At 41.3% G+C, this 17,404-nt stretch overlaps 1 protein-coding gene across 1 annotated transcript in view; it reads left to right on the top strand.

The window, feature by feature from the left end:
• The first annotated feature begins 3,978 nt into the window (after window positions 1–3,978).
• The window catches only part of LOC110537654 (exocyst complex component 3), a 40,322-nt gene continuing 26,896 nt past the window's right edge, over window positions 3,979–17,404 (top strand). The window contains exon 1 of the mRNA XM_021623862.2: window positions 3,979–4,168. The gene's annotated coding sequence lies outside the window, so the exon portion shown is untranslated. The remainder of the gene's footprint in view (window positions 4,169–17,404) is intronic.

Raw genomic sequence — 17,404 nt, 5'->3', positions numbered from 1 at the left:
CGGGAAGAGGTATCCTGCACGTATTCAAGTTAAAAGTCTCCATTCTCTATTACTCCTCAGTTGAGTTTACTTCACATTTAGGTCGCTAATGCAATGGATTTGTTTGCCAGCGCAGGTCTAGATAGCACTAACTGTATTATGCCTACAACAGTGAAGTTTCAGTCTGTTAGGTGTATCTCTACAGCATGGGCATATCTTTGAGTGACGTGGACATCCCCATGCATGCACTTAATCAAAATATGACTAATTCAATATTGCACCATCCATTCTCTGGGCTCTGTCTGCAATCATAACCAGTAGTATATACCAGGAATAATGAAACATAGAATAATATTTGGTAAATCTATGAATTATGTATGACCACTGGAGTCTTTGACAGTCAAAATCTTTTATAGAATATTTTGAAATGTATTTCACCACTCAAAATCGAGTCAAAACGTATTCTGTGGGAAACATCATTTGAAATGATTTCTATGAATCGAGTCATGAACATATGAACTTAATGTAGGGAGAGGTTAAACGTAGGCTAAGTCTGGCATGAGCTTATTCCCACACTTTAATAATGAATAATAATTATGTTGCAGTGGTCTTGGGTAGTCTCCGTATAGGCTATTCCCACCATCGCGACACTGCTGCCCAGTTGAAGAGCTTGTGATCTCCATGCAGCACCATGCGCCTTTGGAAAAGCACCCCTCAGCCTCAGAAGATGCTCTTCTGGAGGCATGCATCCATGGAGTCATTATACCTAATGTAACCTAATGAAGCACACTTTTTTCCAGTATTTGGGAGCATGGACTGTAGGCCTTATATTAGGTATTTTTGACTGTTGTGTTTGTGAATTCCACTCTGTATGTAGGCTTGTTATAGTAATTTGTGTTGCACAATCCATTCACACAGAGGCTAAATTAATTTCAATTAATGAGACAAAACTAAATATTTAAGTGTTGGCTATAACCTGTCCTGAGCGAAATAGCCAATGGGTCCCAAATGGTCAAGAATATCTATAGCCTATTCTTATTGCCAGTACTGTTTTCCCTATCAGCCACTGCACGTGCTTCTTCAACTATTTTGTTTAACATTTATTTAGAGACTATATTTACAGGCCTGTGAGTTAGGGTCTCTTTTTAACTGGAGCCTTATAATAGAAACAGTTATAAAACACAAATATAGTTCTAAAATTATTCCACAAGGCATCAGTAGCCAAAATGATTGCAATGCCTACAAGTTGAAGGCCTATTTCGTTTTGGATAGGCCTAAATTAAACATTGAATTATTACATTTTAGATCATTTTGAATACACATGAATTTCAATAAACAAATGGATAAGACTGCCCTACCCTGCACTGTTGGAGATGGAAACACAAACATTTCGCTACACCTGCAATAACATCTGGGTGGCAGGTGGCCTAGTGCTTAGACAATTGGGCCAGGAACCGAAAGGTTCCTAGTTCGAATCCCTGAGCTGACAAGGTAAAAATCTGTTGTTCTGCCCCTGAACAAGGTAGTTAACCCACTGTTCATAGGCCGTCATTGTAAATAAGAATTTGCTCTTGACTGACTTGCCTAGTAAAGAAAAATGTGTGTGTGACCAATAAGATTTGAATAATAAGATTTGAGACAAACGACTGAATGGATGACATACTGAATGAAGGATTAATTAAATGTTCAAATATGTTGGAATGACAAGTTGCACACATCAAGCATGCTCTGCACTTTATTTGGCAAATAGGCCTACATTAGGGTATATAACTCTATGACTGCATGCCCCCAGAAGGACATCTTCTGAGGCTGAGGGGTGCTTTTCTGAAGACGCATGGTGCTGCATGGAGATCACAAGCTCTTCAACTGGGCAGCAGTGTCATGATGGAGGGAATAGCCTATACGGAGACTTCCTAAGACCACTGCAACAGAGTTATTGTAAATTGTGGGAATAAGCTTATGCCAGACTTAGCCTACATTTAACCTTTTTATTTTAAACCTTTATTTAACTGGGCAAGTCAGTTAAGAACAAATTGTTATTTACAATGACGGCCTACCCCGGCCAAACCCTGACCCGGTCGACACTGGGCCAATTGTGCACTGACCTATGGGACTCCCAATCACGGCCGGTTGTGATACAGCCTGGAATCTAACCAGGGTCTGTAGTTACACCTCTAGCACTGAAATGCAGTGCCTTAGACCACTGCGCCACTGCCCTCTCCCGTGTTCTTTTCAAGTCCATATGCTCATGACCCGATTCATGCAAATCATGTCAAATTGTTTAAAATTCATATTAACCCCTCCTCAGTGGTGGAAAAAGTACCTAATTAACATACTTGAGTAAAAGTAAATATACCTTAATAGAAAATTACTGATGTAAAAGTGAGTCACCCAGTAAAATACTACTTGAGTAAAAGTCAAAAGTATTTGGTTTAAAATATACTTAAGTATCAAAAGTAAATGTAATTGCTCAAATATACTTAAGTATTAAAAGTAAAAGTATAATTAATTTTTAAAAATCCTTATATAAAGCAAACCGTATTGCACCATTTTCTTGTTTTTTATTTACAGCTAGCAAGGGGCATGCTCCAACACTCAGAAATCATTTACAAACGTAGCATGTGTTTTCCAGTCCACCAGATCAGAGGCAGTAGGGATGACCAGGTATGTTCCCTTGATAAGTGTGTGAATTAGACAATTTCCCTGTCCTGCTAAACATTCAAAATGTAACGAGTACTTTTGAGTATCAGGGAAAATGTATGGAGTAATGCATAGATTCATACATAATTCATAGATTCACCAAACATCTATTATTATTATTATTCAATGTTTCATCATTCCTGGTATGTACTACTGACAGAGCCCAGAGAATGGGATGTGTAATATTGAATTAGTCATATGAATTAGTCACATGCTCAACCTTTTGGCAGGTATCTGGCTCCATAGACCAACTCCATATTAATGCCCGTGATTTTGAAATGAGATCTTCGAAGAGCTGGTGTCCACATACTTTTGTTCATGTAGTGTATCAATATCCTGAACTAACAGAAGTCACCTTCCTCAAGACATCCCCCTTGTGTTGGATATAGGCAATTATCCAGATGGTCCACAATTCCACCACTAGTGGGTGCAGGAGGACAAAATTGATCACTGGAGGTGCAAGAGTTTGACGCTTACTGCTGTTCAAGTTGCCATGGAATCAACCTAATAGTCTTGTCATGCTAAATTGTAAGTACAAACTAAAGTTAACTTCTTTCCACTGTAAAGGTTTCTAAGCAAAGCAACCATCTTTGAATATTAACTAAATGTTAGTTCCAGATGTCTGATTCATGACATACTGTGGGCCTCAAACTACTTTTGATTGGTCATGTAAGATATCAAACACACCAGCCCTTAATCTGTTCACATGCTCTCTTCAAGGTCTCTATTACAAACAGTCAAAAAAAAAAAATCTTTATCCGTGCTTCTACACCTACATTGCTTGCTGTTTGGGGTTTTAGGCTGGGTTTCTGTACAGCACTTTGAGATATCAGCTGATGTACGAAGGGCTATATAAATACATTTGATTTGATTTGATGTGATTTGTATTGTATGTTAGACTGACCTCATGTCAGAGTAGTGAAGGCGATTGTTGAAAAACTTCACATAAGAAATTAGCTTTGAAGCCCTTGGAAATATTCTCTGTTACTCAGGTCAACTCAGAATGTAGAAGCACAACACGGACTTATCAACTGACCCTTAGACAGAGATGAATCTACACACACACACACACACACACACACACACACACACACACACACACACACACACACACACACACACACGTGCACACACACGTGCACACACACAAAGAAACATGTGCTGAATTAAAAAAGAAGGAGCCATTGTAGAAGAATGTGCTGCCAGTAGTCATGCAATTAGTATAATTTGCAAACTCCCAGAACATGCATGGGAGTGTGTGAGTGTATGTGTGTGTGTGTGTGTGGGGGGGGAAATTTCCTCAGGAAAACGCATCATCTACAGCTACAATACAGCCAGAGTCAGGAAGCCGGGTGAGTACAGTGCTCTGCTGAGCCACAGAGGAGATACACACACAATCTCTCACACACACAAACACACTCTGCCACAAATACATACAGCACACATCGGGATGACATTCCACTGAGACACTGTGCACTAACTACACAAGGTAAGAGGAATCTAGATATTTCTCATGTTATGAAAAAGCGGGACGTACGCTGTACTTCTGATTTCTGATTAATATGACATATTTCTAGACTGGGCTGATAATTCAATTATTTCCATATACATTTCATGTTTCCATCTCCCAAGACTTTAAGAACTACTTTATATTTTACTTACCATGTTACGTAAAATGTATGCAAGCTTTGGATAAATGCATCTGCTAAACGGCATTTATACATCGAGTGTACAAAATATTAAGAATAACTTCCCAATATTGAGTTGCAACCTCAGAACAACCTCAGTTCGTTGGGGCACGGACTCTACAAGGCGTTGAAAGCGTTCAACAAGGATGCTGGCCCATGTTGACTCCAATGCTTCGCACAGTTGTGTCAAGTTGGCTGGATGTCCTTTGGTGGTGGACCATTCTTGATACACACCGGAAATTGTTGAGTGTGAAAAACCCAGGATTGTTGCAGTTCTTGACACAAACCGGTGTGCCTGGCACCTACTACCATATCCTGTTCAAAGGCACTTCAATATTGTGTCTCATGGCTTAACCATCCATCTTTAACCTTTAATCTGTGGATTAAACAAGTGGATTTAACAAGTGACATCAGTAAGGGATCGTAGCTTTCACCTGGATTCACCTGGTCAGTCTATGTCATGGAAAGATTAGGTGTTCATAATGTTTTGTACACAGTGTATATTTTCATTATTATGTTATTTTTTGGACAAAACCTCTGTGTCTCACATTACCCATACCTGTAGTGTTGGTTATATAACATGGTTATATAGTAGGCTGCAGTACTAAATGTATTTACATGCAGTGTCAGCAAGCTAGTGTCCCAGGCAACCAGGCACTAAAACCATTTGACCCCATCAATTCTTTCACTCTGAACTTAGGGAGGAATTTTAAGTGATTAAATCATAGACATAGTTGGATGTTAAACCAAGTTGTTGAAATAGTTAAGTGTTTTAGTAAAATAAAATAATGTAGCCAGCTACAGACAGACACTACTTATATTTCCTGTTATTTTCTAAACTATTAGGGAGCAGAATGTCCAGTGTTTGTTTAGAAACTAACCTCCTGCTCCCAGTGTTGCTGTTCAATGTGTCTGCACCAGCTGAACATTGGCCTCAACACAATCCAACATTCATACACTGTACATATTTTGGGGATTCTGAACTGAGATGTTAATCAGTGGTTTAACACATGGATTCACAGTGTTCCTCTGAAACACACTAATAGTTAAGGAAACAATCACTGTTAAGATTTGAGCTGAGCATTGTAAAATTAAATTTGAAAATAACATTTTGGAATCCGACAAATAAAAATGTGCAAATAGTTCAATCCAAACTCACTTATTGTTCAAATAAGCTGAAATATTTCACAGCATTTGTTCCTAATGTTCACAAACTGTAGTTTTAACTCATTCAAAATGGGATCAATCCCAATTATCTCTAAACTGTGAGCAAAAATCCATATTACAACTTATGTGTTGTGATAATTGCGTTGCTTACTCTATAACCTGTTCGTTCATATGCCTTGACACCGTGATATATAGGCCGAAGGCAGAGACAATGAGAGGACACAGTGGCAGAATATGTTCAACCACACATTTGTTTCATTACGAAACCGGAGAGCAACATCTGTCCGGTGAAGTCCACAAAACATATTGCATGTAACAAACAGTTACATGACCTACAGCATGGTCAAGCAAGGTAATGTTTGTGCAAGCTCCATTTCAACTTCAACATCATCTAATCACCTATGCTTAGTCTAATACAGTGACAACTAAAGATACCAAAAACAACTCATATATATATATATATATATATATATATATATATATATATATATATATATATATATGATATATGGGGGATACAACCAACCCAGCTCTGCAGATTTTGCTGCAAAGAGACCAAATCATTAGATCATTTGTTTTGGTACTGTCCATTCAGTATTGAGCTTGTTTTTGGTCGCAGGTTCAGGAATGGCTGAAGAATTGCAACATTTACCTGGAGCTAACTCTCTAAATAGCACTTCTGGAAGATTTGAAAAGTCATTGTCAATCGATCAATAATATAATAATACTCTTAGCAAAAATCTTTCCTTTACAATTTGTACAGTCTGCCGGGGCGGCAGGGTAGCCTAGTGTTTAGAGCGTTGGACTAGTAATTGGAACGTTGCAAGTTCAAACCCCCGAGCTGACAAGGTACATATCTGTCGTTCTCCCCCTGAACAGGCAGTTAACCCACTGTTCCTAGGCCATCATTGAAAATAAGAATTTGTTCTTAACTTAAAAAATAAGATACATAATGAAAAACATACTGTGTCCATAAAATGTATATATATATATATATATATGCTGGAAGTGGAAGCCTAAGTGGTGTTGTCCATTAGTGTACTCCAATTAGGTGCAGGGTTAGGGGAAAATATATAAAACTATACATATTTAAACAAATATAAATATCTATCCAACTTAAATATATATACAACTTATATATTCGTATAAATATAATTGTAGATTTATTCCTTTGATGATCCCTTACTGATCTTTAACCCTACAGTGGCAAGAAAAAGTTTGTGAACCCTTTGGAATTATCTGGATTCCCCCCCCCCCCCCCCCCCCCCCATAAAATTAGATCTGATCTTCCTCTAAGTCACAACAACAGACAAACACAGTCTGCTTAAACCAATAACACACAAATGATTGTATTTTTCTTGTCTATATTGAATATATAATTTCAATAGGTTGGAAAAAGTATGTTAACCTCTAGGCTAATGACTCCTCCAAAAGCTAATTGGAGTCAGGAGTCAGCTAACCTGGCGTACAATCATTGAGACGAGATTGGAGATGTTGGTTAGAGTTGCCCTGCCCTATAAAAAACACTTACAACGTTTGAATTGTTGACTTGCATAAAGCTGGAAAGGGTTACAAAAGTATACCTAAAAGCCGTGATGTACATCAGTCCACGTAAGACAAATTGTCTATAAATGGAGAAAGTTCAGCACGGTTGCTCCTCTCCCTAGGAGTGGCCGTCCTGCAAAGATGACTGCAAGAGCACAGCGCAGATTCTCAATGAGGTTAAGAAGAATCTTAGAGAGTCAGCTAAAGACTTACAGAAATCTCTCTAACGTGCTAACATCTCTGTTGACGAGTCTACGATACGTAAAACACTAAACGAGAATGTTATTCATGGGAGGACCCCACGGAAGAAGCCACTGCTGTCCAATAAAACATTGCTGCACGTCTGAAGTTCACGAAAGAGCATCTGGATGTTCCAGATGGTCAAATATTCTGTGGACAGATTAAACTAAAGTTGAGTTGTTTTGATGGAACACACAACACTATGTGTGGAGAAAAAAGGCACAGCACACCAACATCAAAACCTCATCACAATTGTAAAGTATGGTGAAGGGAGCATCATGGTTTGGAGCTGCTTTGTTGCCTCATGGCCTGGACAGCTTGCTATCATCGACGGAAAAATAAATTCCCAAGTTTATCAAGACATTTTGCAGGAGAATGTAAGTATATTTGTCTGCTAATTGAAGCTCAACAGAAGTTGGGTGATGCAACATGACAACGACCCAAAACACAGAAGTAAATCTTCAACAGAATGGCTTCAACAGAAGAAAATACATCTTCTGAAGTGTCTCAATCAGAGTCCTGACCTCAACCCGATTGAGATGCTGTGGCATGACCTCAAGAGAGGGGTTCACACCAAACATCCCAAGAATATTGCAGAACTGAAACAGTTTTGTAAAGGGGAATAGTCCAAAATTACTCCTGACCTTGGTGCAGGTCTGATCCGCAACTACCGAAAATGTTTGGTAGAGGTTATTGTTGCCAAAGGAGGGTCAACCTGTTAATAAATCCAAAGGCTCACATACTTTTTCCAACCTAAGTTACTAGCTATTTAGTCTGCTCAGGCACCAGCCGTTTTTTTTAGCTTGGATAATACCTGCCAGCCTCGGACTGTCTTTCTCCACTACAACGCCAGTTTCCTGTCGTAAAACCTGGACCATTGATCATCACAGCTAGCTAGCTGCCACTGAGTGAATCAGCCCCGAAGCTAGCCCTGAGCCAGGCACATCTCCAGCTAGCAAACTAAATTACAATACCTCTTTCAGCATCTGTCCCGGTCCCTTCATCGACATGGTGCCCCGCCGTACCACCACAACTGGTCCGCAGACGGAATTCCAATAGCTGTGCCTTCAACCGGCCTTTGCCGGACAACGGAGCAGACACTTCTACTTACCCCGGACTGCTAACTTTAAACGCTGTGTCTCGCTGATGCCTGCTAGACTGTTCATTTATTACAGTACTCCACTTTGTTTACCTTTGTTTATCTGTCGGCCCTAGCCCCGAACTCAGGCCCTGTGTGTAGTTAACCGACCCTCTCTGCCCATTCATCGCCATTTTACCTGTTGTTGTTGTCTTAGCTAATTAGCTGTTGTCTTACCCGTTGTTGACTTAGCTAGCTCTCCCAATCAACACCTGTGATTGCTTTATGCCTCGCTTTATGTCTCTCTCAAATGTCAATATGCCTTGTATACTGTTGTTTAGGATAATTATCATTGTTTTAGTTTATTGTGGAGCCCCTAGTCCCACTGTACATGCCTCCTTTGTCCCACCTCCCACACATGCGGTGACCTCATCCAGTATAATCAGCATGTCCAGAGATGCAACCTCTCTTATGATCAATCAGTGCCTGGGCTTACCTCCACTGTACCCGCACCCCACCATACCCCTGTCTGCACATTATGCCCTGAATCTATTCTACCATGCCCAGAAATCTGCTCCTCTTATTATCTGTCCCCAACGCACTAGATTACCAGTTTTGCTAGCCTTTAGCCGTACCCTCATCCTACTCCTCCTCTGTTCCTCTGGTGATGTGGAGGCTAACCCAGGCCCTGTGTGTCCCCAGGCACTCTCATTTGTTGACTTCTGTAATCGAAAAAGCCTTGGTTTTATGCATGTTAACATCAGAAGCCTCCTCCCTAAGTTTGTTTTACTCACTGCTTTAGCACACTCCGCAAGCCCTGATGTCCTTGCCGTGTATGAATCCTGGCTTAGGAAGGTCACAAAAATTCTGAGATTTCCATACTCAACTACAACATTTTCCATCAAGATAGAACTGCCAAAGGGGGAGGAGTTAGCTTGCAAAGTTCTGTCATACTTTCCAGGTGTATGCCCAAACATTTTGAGCTTCTAATTTTAAAAAGGAATCTCTCCGGAAATAAGTCTCTCACCGTTGCTGCCTGTTATAGACCCCCCTCAGCTCCCAGCTGTGCCCTGGACACCATATGTGAATTGATTGCCCCCCCATCTATCTTCAGAGTTTGTTCTGTTAGGTGACCTAAACTGGGATATGCTTAACACCCCAGCAGTCCTACAATCTAAGCTAGATGCCCTCAATCTCACACAAATTATCAAGGAAACCACCAGGTACAACCCTAAATCTGTAAACATGGGCACCCTCATAGATATTATCCTGACAAACTGACCCTCCAAATACACCTCTGCTGTTTTCAATCATGTTCTCAGAGATCACTGCCTCATTGCCTGCCTCCGCTATGGGTCCACGGTTAAACGACCACCCCTCATCACTGTCAAAAGCTCCCTAAAACACTTCTGCGAGCAGGCCTTTCTAATCGACCTGGCCCAGGTATCCTGGAAGGATATTGACCTCATCCCGTCAGTCGAGGATGCCTGGTCGTTCTTTAAAAGTAATTTCAACACCATTTTAAAAAATCATTCAAAAAATGAAGAACTAAGAACAGATATAGCCCTTGGTTCACTCCAGACCTGACTGCCCTTAACCAGCACAAAAACATCCTGTGGCGGTCTGCAATAGCATCGAATAGTCCCCGCGATATGCAACTGTTCAGGGAAGTCAGGAACCAATACACACAGTCAGTCAGGAAAGCTAAGGCTAGCTTTTTCGAACAGAAATTTGCATCCTGTTGCTCTAACTCCAAAAAGTTTTGGGACACTGTAAAGTCCATGGAGAACAAGATCACCTCCTCCCAGCTGCCAACCGCACTGAGGCTAGGCGACACGGTCACCACCGATAAATCCATGATAATCGAAAATTTCAATAAGCATTTCTCTACGGCTGGCCATGCTTTCCTCCTGGCTACCCCAACCCCAGCCAACAGCTCCGCACCCCTCGCAGCTATTTGTCCGAGCCTCCCCATCTTCTCCTTCACCCAAATCCAGATCCCAGATGTTCTGAAAGAGCTGCACGACCTGGACCTGTACAAATCAGTTGGGCAAGACAATCTGGACCCTCTCTTTCTAAAATTATCTGCCACCATTGTTGCAACCCCTATTACCAGTCTGTTCAACCTGTCTTTCGTTTTGTCCGAGATCCCTAAAGATTGGAAAGCTGCCGCTGTCATCCCCCTCTTCAAAGTGGGTGACACTCTAGACCCAAACTGTTACAGACCTATATCCATCCTGCCCTGCCTTTCTAAAGTATTTGAAAGCTAAGTTAATAAACAGATCACTGGCCAGTTCGAATCCCACCGTACCTTCTCCGCTGTGCAAGCCGGTTTCCGAGCTGGTCATGGGTGCACCTCAGCCACTCTCAAGGTACTAAACGATATCATAACTGCCATCGATGAAAGACAGTACTGTGCAGCCGTCTTCATCAACCTGGCAAAGGCTTTCGACTCTGTCAATCACTGTATTCTTATCGGCAGACTCAATAGATTTGATTTGAATAGCCTTGGTTTCTCAAATAACTGCCTCGCCTGGTTCACCAACTACTTCGCAGACAGAGTTCAGTGTGTAAAATCGGAGGGCCTGTTGTCCGGACCTCTGGCAGTCTCTATGGGGGTGCCACAGGGTTCAATTCTCGGGCCGACTCTTTTCTCTGTATATATCAACGATGTCGCTCTTGCTAAGGGTGATTCCCTGATCCACCTATACGCAGACAACACCATTCTGTATACATCTGGCCCTTCTTTGGACACTGTGTTAACTAACCTCCAAACGAGCTTCAATGCTATACAACACTCCTTCTGTGGCCTCCAACTTCTCTTAAACACTAGCAAAACCAAATGCATGCTTTTCAACCATTCGCTGCCCTCACCTGCCCGCCCGACTAGCATCACTACTCTGGACGGTTCTGACCTAGAATACGTGGACAACTACAAATACCTAGGTGTCTGGCTAGACTGTAAACTCTCCTTCCAGACTCATATCAAACATCTCCAATCCAAAATCACATTTAGAATAGCTTTCCATTTCGCAACAAAGCCTCCTTCACTCACGCCGCCAAACTTATCCTAGTAAAACTGACTATCCAACGGATCCTCTACTTCGGCGACGTCATCTGCAAAATAGCTTCCAATACTCTACTCAGCAAATTGGATGTAGTCTATCACAGTGCCATCCGTTTTTTTTACCAAAGAGCCTTATACCACCCACCACTGCGAACTGTAGTCGGCTGGCCCTCGCTACATATTCGTCCCCAGACCCACTGGCTCCAGGTCATCTATAAGTCTATGCTAGGTAAAGCTCTGCTTTATCTCAGCTCACTGGTCACGATAACAACACCCAGCCGTAGCACGCGCTCCAGCAGGTATGTCTCACTGGTCATCCAGTGGTCAGCCAACATCTCCTTTGGCCGCCTTTCCTTCCAGTTCCCTGCTGCCAGTGACTGGAACGAATTGCAAAAATCACTGAAGCTGGAGACGTACATTTCCCTCACTATCTTTAAACATCAGCTATCTGAGCAGCTAACCGATCGCTGCAGCTGTACATAAAAATTTTAAATTTTTTTTTTGCCAGAGGACCGGACAACAGGCCCTCCGATTTTACACACGGAACTCTGTCTTCGAAGTAGTTGGTGAACCAGTGTTAATCTGCTAAATTGTAATTACTTTGCTACTATGGCCTATTTATTGCCTTACCTCCTCATGCCATTTACACACACTGTATATAGACTTTCTTTTTTTCTATTGTGTTATTGACTGTACGCTTGTTTATTCCATGTGTAACTCTGTGTTGTTGTTTGTCGCACTGCTTTGCTTTATCTTGGCCAGGACACAGTTGTAAATGAGAACTTGTTCTCAACTAGCTTAACTGTTTAAATTAAGGTGAAATATATTTTTTTAAATAACCTGCACTGTGAATGTTTACACGGTGTGTTCAATAAAGACATGAACAATTATAATTGTTTGTGTGTTATTAGTTTAAGCAGACTGTGTTTGTCTATTGTTGTGACTCAGATGAAGATCAGATCAAATGTTATGACCAATTTATGCAGAAATCCAGGTAATTCTAAAGGGTTCACAAAGTTTTTCTTGCCAGTGTGTATATACACTACCATTCAAAAGTTTGGGGTCACTTAGAAATGTCCTTGTTTTTGAAATAAAAGCAATTATTTTGTCCATTAAAATAACATAAAATGTATCAAAAATACAGTGTAGACATTGTTAATGTTGTAAATTACTATTGTAGGTGGAAATGACTGATTTTTAATGGAATATCTACAGAGGCGTACTGAGGCCCATTATCAGCAACCACCACTCCTGTGTTCCAATGGCACGTTGTGTTAGCTAATCCAAGTTTATCATTTTAAAAGGCTAATTGATCATTAGAAAACCCTTTTGCAATTATGTTAGCACAGCTGAAAACTGTTGGTCTGATTAAAGAAGCAATAAAACTGGCCTTCTTTAGACTAGTTGAGTATCTGAAGAATCAGCATTTGTGGGTTCGATTACAGGCTCAAAATGGCCAGAAACAAAGATGTTTCTTCTGAAAGGTCTATTCTTGTTCTGAGAAATGAAGGCTATTCCATGCAAGAAATTGCCAAGGAACTGGAGATCTCGTACAATGCTGTGTACTACTCCCTTCACAGAACAGCGCAAACTGTCTCTAACCAGAATAGAAAGATGAGTGGGAGGCCCCGGTGCACATCTGCGCAAGAGGACAAGTACATTAGAGTGTCTAGTTTGAGAAACAGATGCCTCACATGTCCTCAACTGGCAGCTTCATTAAATAGTACCCGCAAAACACCAGTGTCAGCGTCAACAGTGAAGAGGCTCCTCCGGGATGCTGGCGTTCTAGACAGAGTTCTTCTGTCCATGTGTTTTTATTCCCATCTTAATCTTTTATTTTTATTGGCCAGTCTGAGATATTACTTTTTCTTTGCGACTCTGCCTAGAAGGCCAGCATCCCGGAGTTGCCTCTTCCATGTTGACGTTAAGACTGGTGTTGGCCTGGTACCAGTTCAACTTTTTGGTGGCTGGATTTTACAGTCATAAAGTCCATTAAAATTCTCTCAAGGGCATATCCTAAAATGATAGTTGGTGACATTACTGTTTAACAGATCTAATGCTTAGCTGAGATCCGGAATGGGCCAACATGGGCACTTGTGGCCCTATAGGGTTGAATGTCCTGCTTTACACTAGTAGTGTACTAAAATCAAATCAAAGTGTATTTGTCAAATGTGCCGAAAACAAAAGGTGTGGACCTTACCGTGAAATGCTTACGTACAAGCCCTTAACCAACAATACAGTTTTAAGAAAATAGAATTGACAAAAAAGATATCTACTAAAACTAAAGTAAAAAAAATACAAAATAAAATAGAAAGTAAGCTGTCATCAATGCAAAGGGTGGCTACTTTGAAGAATCTAAAATCTAAAATATATTTTGATTTGTTTAACACTTTTTTGATTTTTTTTTACTACATGATCCCATATGTGTTATTTCATAGTTTTGATGTCTTCACTATTATTCTACAATGTAGAAAATAGTAAAAATAAAGAAAAATCCCTGGGATGAGTCGGTGTGTCTAAACTTTTGACTGGTACTGTATATATTTACAAAGAAAAGATATAGGGGATTGGAAATGATGGAGACAATTACATTGATAGAAGCCTAAATCTTTCTGGAATTTAAAGCTGATCTACACCTCAAAAAAGTTTAATAAAATAAATGTTGGTGGAGGGCAGGTGAGTTCAAACAGTAAACACTGATTATGAGAACTATACAGTACATTCGGAAAGTATTCAGACCCCTTCCGTTTTTCCCCATTTTGTTACTTTACAGTCAAATGGATTAAATACGTTTTTTAACTCATTTATTTACACACAATAATCAATAATGCCAAAGCAAAAACTGTTTTTTATATATTTTTTGCAAATGTATAAAAATAAAAATACCTTATTTACATAAGTAACCAGACCCTTTGCTATGAGACTCTAAAATGAGCAGAGGTGCGTCATGTTTCCATTGATCACCCTTGAGATGTTTCTACAACTTGATTGCAGTCCACCTATGGTAAATGATATTGATTGGATGTGATTTGGAAAGGCGCACACTTGCCTATGTTAAGTCCCATAGTTGACAGTGCATGTCAGAGCAAAAACCGAGCCTTGAGGTCGAAGGAATTGTCGGTAGAGCGCCGAGACAAGATTGTGTCGAGGCACACATCTGGGGAAGGGTACCAAAGAATGTGTGCAATGTTGAAGGTCTACAAGACCACAGTGGCCTCCATCAATCTGAAATGGAAGAAGTTTGGAATCACCAAGACTCTTCTTAGAGCTGGCTGCCCAGCCAAAGTGAGCAATCGGGGGAGAAGGGCCTTGGTCAGGGAGGTGACACTGACAGAGCTCCAAAGTTCCCCTGTGGAGATGGGAGAACCTTCCAGAAAGACAACCATCTATGCAGCACTCGACTAATCAGGCCATTATGGTAGAGTGGTCAGATGGAAGCCACTCCTCAGTAAAAGGCACTTGACAGCCCGCTTGGAGTTTGCCAAAAGGCACCATGAGAAACAAGATTCTCTGGTCTGATGAAACCAATATTGAACTCTTTGGCCTCAATGCAAATCGTCAAATCTGGAATAAACCTGGCACCATCCCTATGAGGAAGCATGGTGGTGGCAAGATCATGCTGTGGGGATGTTTTTCAGAGGCAGGGAGACTAGTCAGGATTGAGGGAAAGATGAATGGAGCAAAGTACAGAGAGATCCTTGATGAAATCCTGCTCCAGAGCGATCAGGACCTCAGACTGGGGGGCGAAGATTTACCTTCGAACAGGCCAACGACACTAAGCAAACAGCCAAGACAATGCAGGAGTGGCTTCAGGACAAGTCTCTGAATGTCCTTGAGTGGCCCAGCCAGAGCCCGGACATGAACCTGATCAAACATCTCTGGAGAGACCTGAAACTAGCTGTGCGGCGACGCTCCCCATCCAACCTGACAGAGCTTGACAGGACCCGCAGAGAAGAATGGGAGAAAGTCCCCAAATACGGGTGTGCCATGCTTGTAGCGTCATACCCAAGACTCAAGGTTGTAATCGCTACCAAAGGTTCTTCAACAAAGTACAGAGTAAATGGTCTGAATACTTATGTAAATATGATATTTCTGTTTTTTATTTTCAGTACTTTCGCAAACATTTCTAAAAACCTGTTTTTGCTCTGTCATTATGGGATATTGTGTGTAGATTGATGAGAATAAAGCTGTAACGTAACAAGCTCTGGAAAAAGTCAAGGGGTCTGAATACTTTCCCAATGCCCTGTATGTAACTTTGAACCACTTCTCTCTGAAGACGTACAGGAACCTAAAACAATTTAAGATCTTAGAGCATTAGGTCCTACATAATGTACATGGGATAAACAGGTGGTTGGTTGTAAATGTACTGTACAGGTCATTATGTACTGTATGGATTATCTACAGGTAACTGCCAAAATAATGGAAACACTTGAGAAATTCATGGAAACAAAGTATATTGAATTAAGCAATTGACATCCCATCATGCTTCGGGTCAAGTATATGACCCGCATGAGTGGTCACTGAATGGTTTGTTGAGCATGAAAACAATGGAAACGCTACGCCGTGGCCATCTTATCACCAGATCTCAACCCAATTGAACGCTCGTGGGAGATTCTGGAGCGATGCCTGAGACAGCGCTTTCCACCAACATTAACAAAACACCAAATAATAACATTTCTTGTGGAAGATTGGTGTCACATCACTCCAATAGAGTTCCAGACAAGGTGCATTGAAGCTATTCTGACTCGTGGTGGTCCAAATCAAATCAAATTTATTTATATAGCCCTTCGTACATCAGCCGATATCTCAAAGTGCTGTACAGAAACCCAGCCTAAAACCCCAACCATCAAGCAATGCAGGTGTAGAAGCACGGTGGCTAGGAAAAACTCCCTAGAAAGGCCAAAACCTAGGAAGAAACCTAGAGAGGAACCAGGCTATGAGGGTTGGCCAGTCCTCTTCTGGCCGTGCCGGGTGGAGATTTTAACAGAACATGGCCAAGATGTTCAAATGTTCATAATTGACCAGCATGGTCAAATAATAATAATCACAGTAGTTGTCGAGGGTGCAGCAATTCAGCACCTCAGGAGTAAATGTCAGTTGGCTTTTCATAGCCGATTATTAAGAGTATCTCTACCACTCCTACTGTCTCTAGAGAGTTGAAAACAGCAGGTCTGGGACAGGTAGCACGTCCGGTGAACAGGTCATAGTTCCATAGCCGCAGGCAGAGCAGTTGAAACTGGAGCAGCAGCACGGCCAGGTGGACTGGGGACAGCAAGGAGTCATAGGTAGTCCTGAGGCATGGTCCTAGGGTTCTGGTCCTCCGAGAGAAAGAAAGAGAGAAAGAGAGAATTAGTGATAGCATACTTAATTCACACAGGACACCGGATAAGACAGGAGAAGTACTCCAGATATAACAGACTGACCCTAGCTCCCCGACACATAACCTACTGCAGCATAAATACTGGAGGCTGAGACAGGAGGGGTCGGGAGACACTGTGGCCCCATCCGATGATACCCCCGGACAGGGCCAAACAGGCAGGATATAACCCCACCCACTTTGCCAAAGCACAGCCCCCACACCACTGTCCAATGACCTATTAAGACACTCTATGTTGGTGTTTCCTTTATTCTGGCACTTACCTGTACATTACTATAGCAAGTTGTCCTGTCATTACTTAAAAGAGCTGTTGGCTAATCATCTGTGTTGGTATTTTAGCTCTGAGTTAAGTCCATAATGAATAGTATAATTACAACAGTTCCTATGCTATTACAATATTCTGTAGATCCTCGAGTACAACATTACTCTACCATTCATTCTGGTTTTGGCTTTCATTATCTGTTCAACCTTCTCCAGCACACTCCTGCTGAGCTCTTGGTATTGGTAGCCTAACTAGCTTGTTCAAATGATCTGTGATCTCATTCTCTCTTCTAACTAACTTG

This window comes from Oncorhynchus mykiss, chromosome 12, assembly GCF_013265735.2.
Source record: "Oncorhynchus mykiss isolate Arlee chromosome 12, USDA_OmykA_1.1, whole genome shotgun sequence".
In the NCBI taxonomy this organism is placed as follows: Eukaryota; Metazoa; Chordata; class Actinopteri; order Salmoniformes; family Salmonidae; genus Oncorhynchus; species Oncorhynchus mykiss.
The sequence above is the reverse complement of the archived record's forward strand: the minus strand, read 5'-3'. Positions and strand labels throughout refer to the sequence as shown.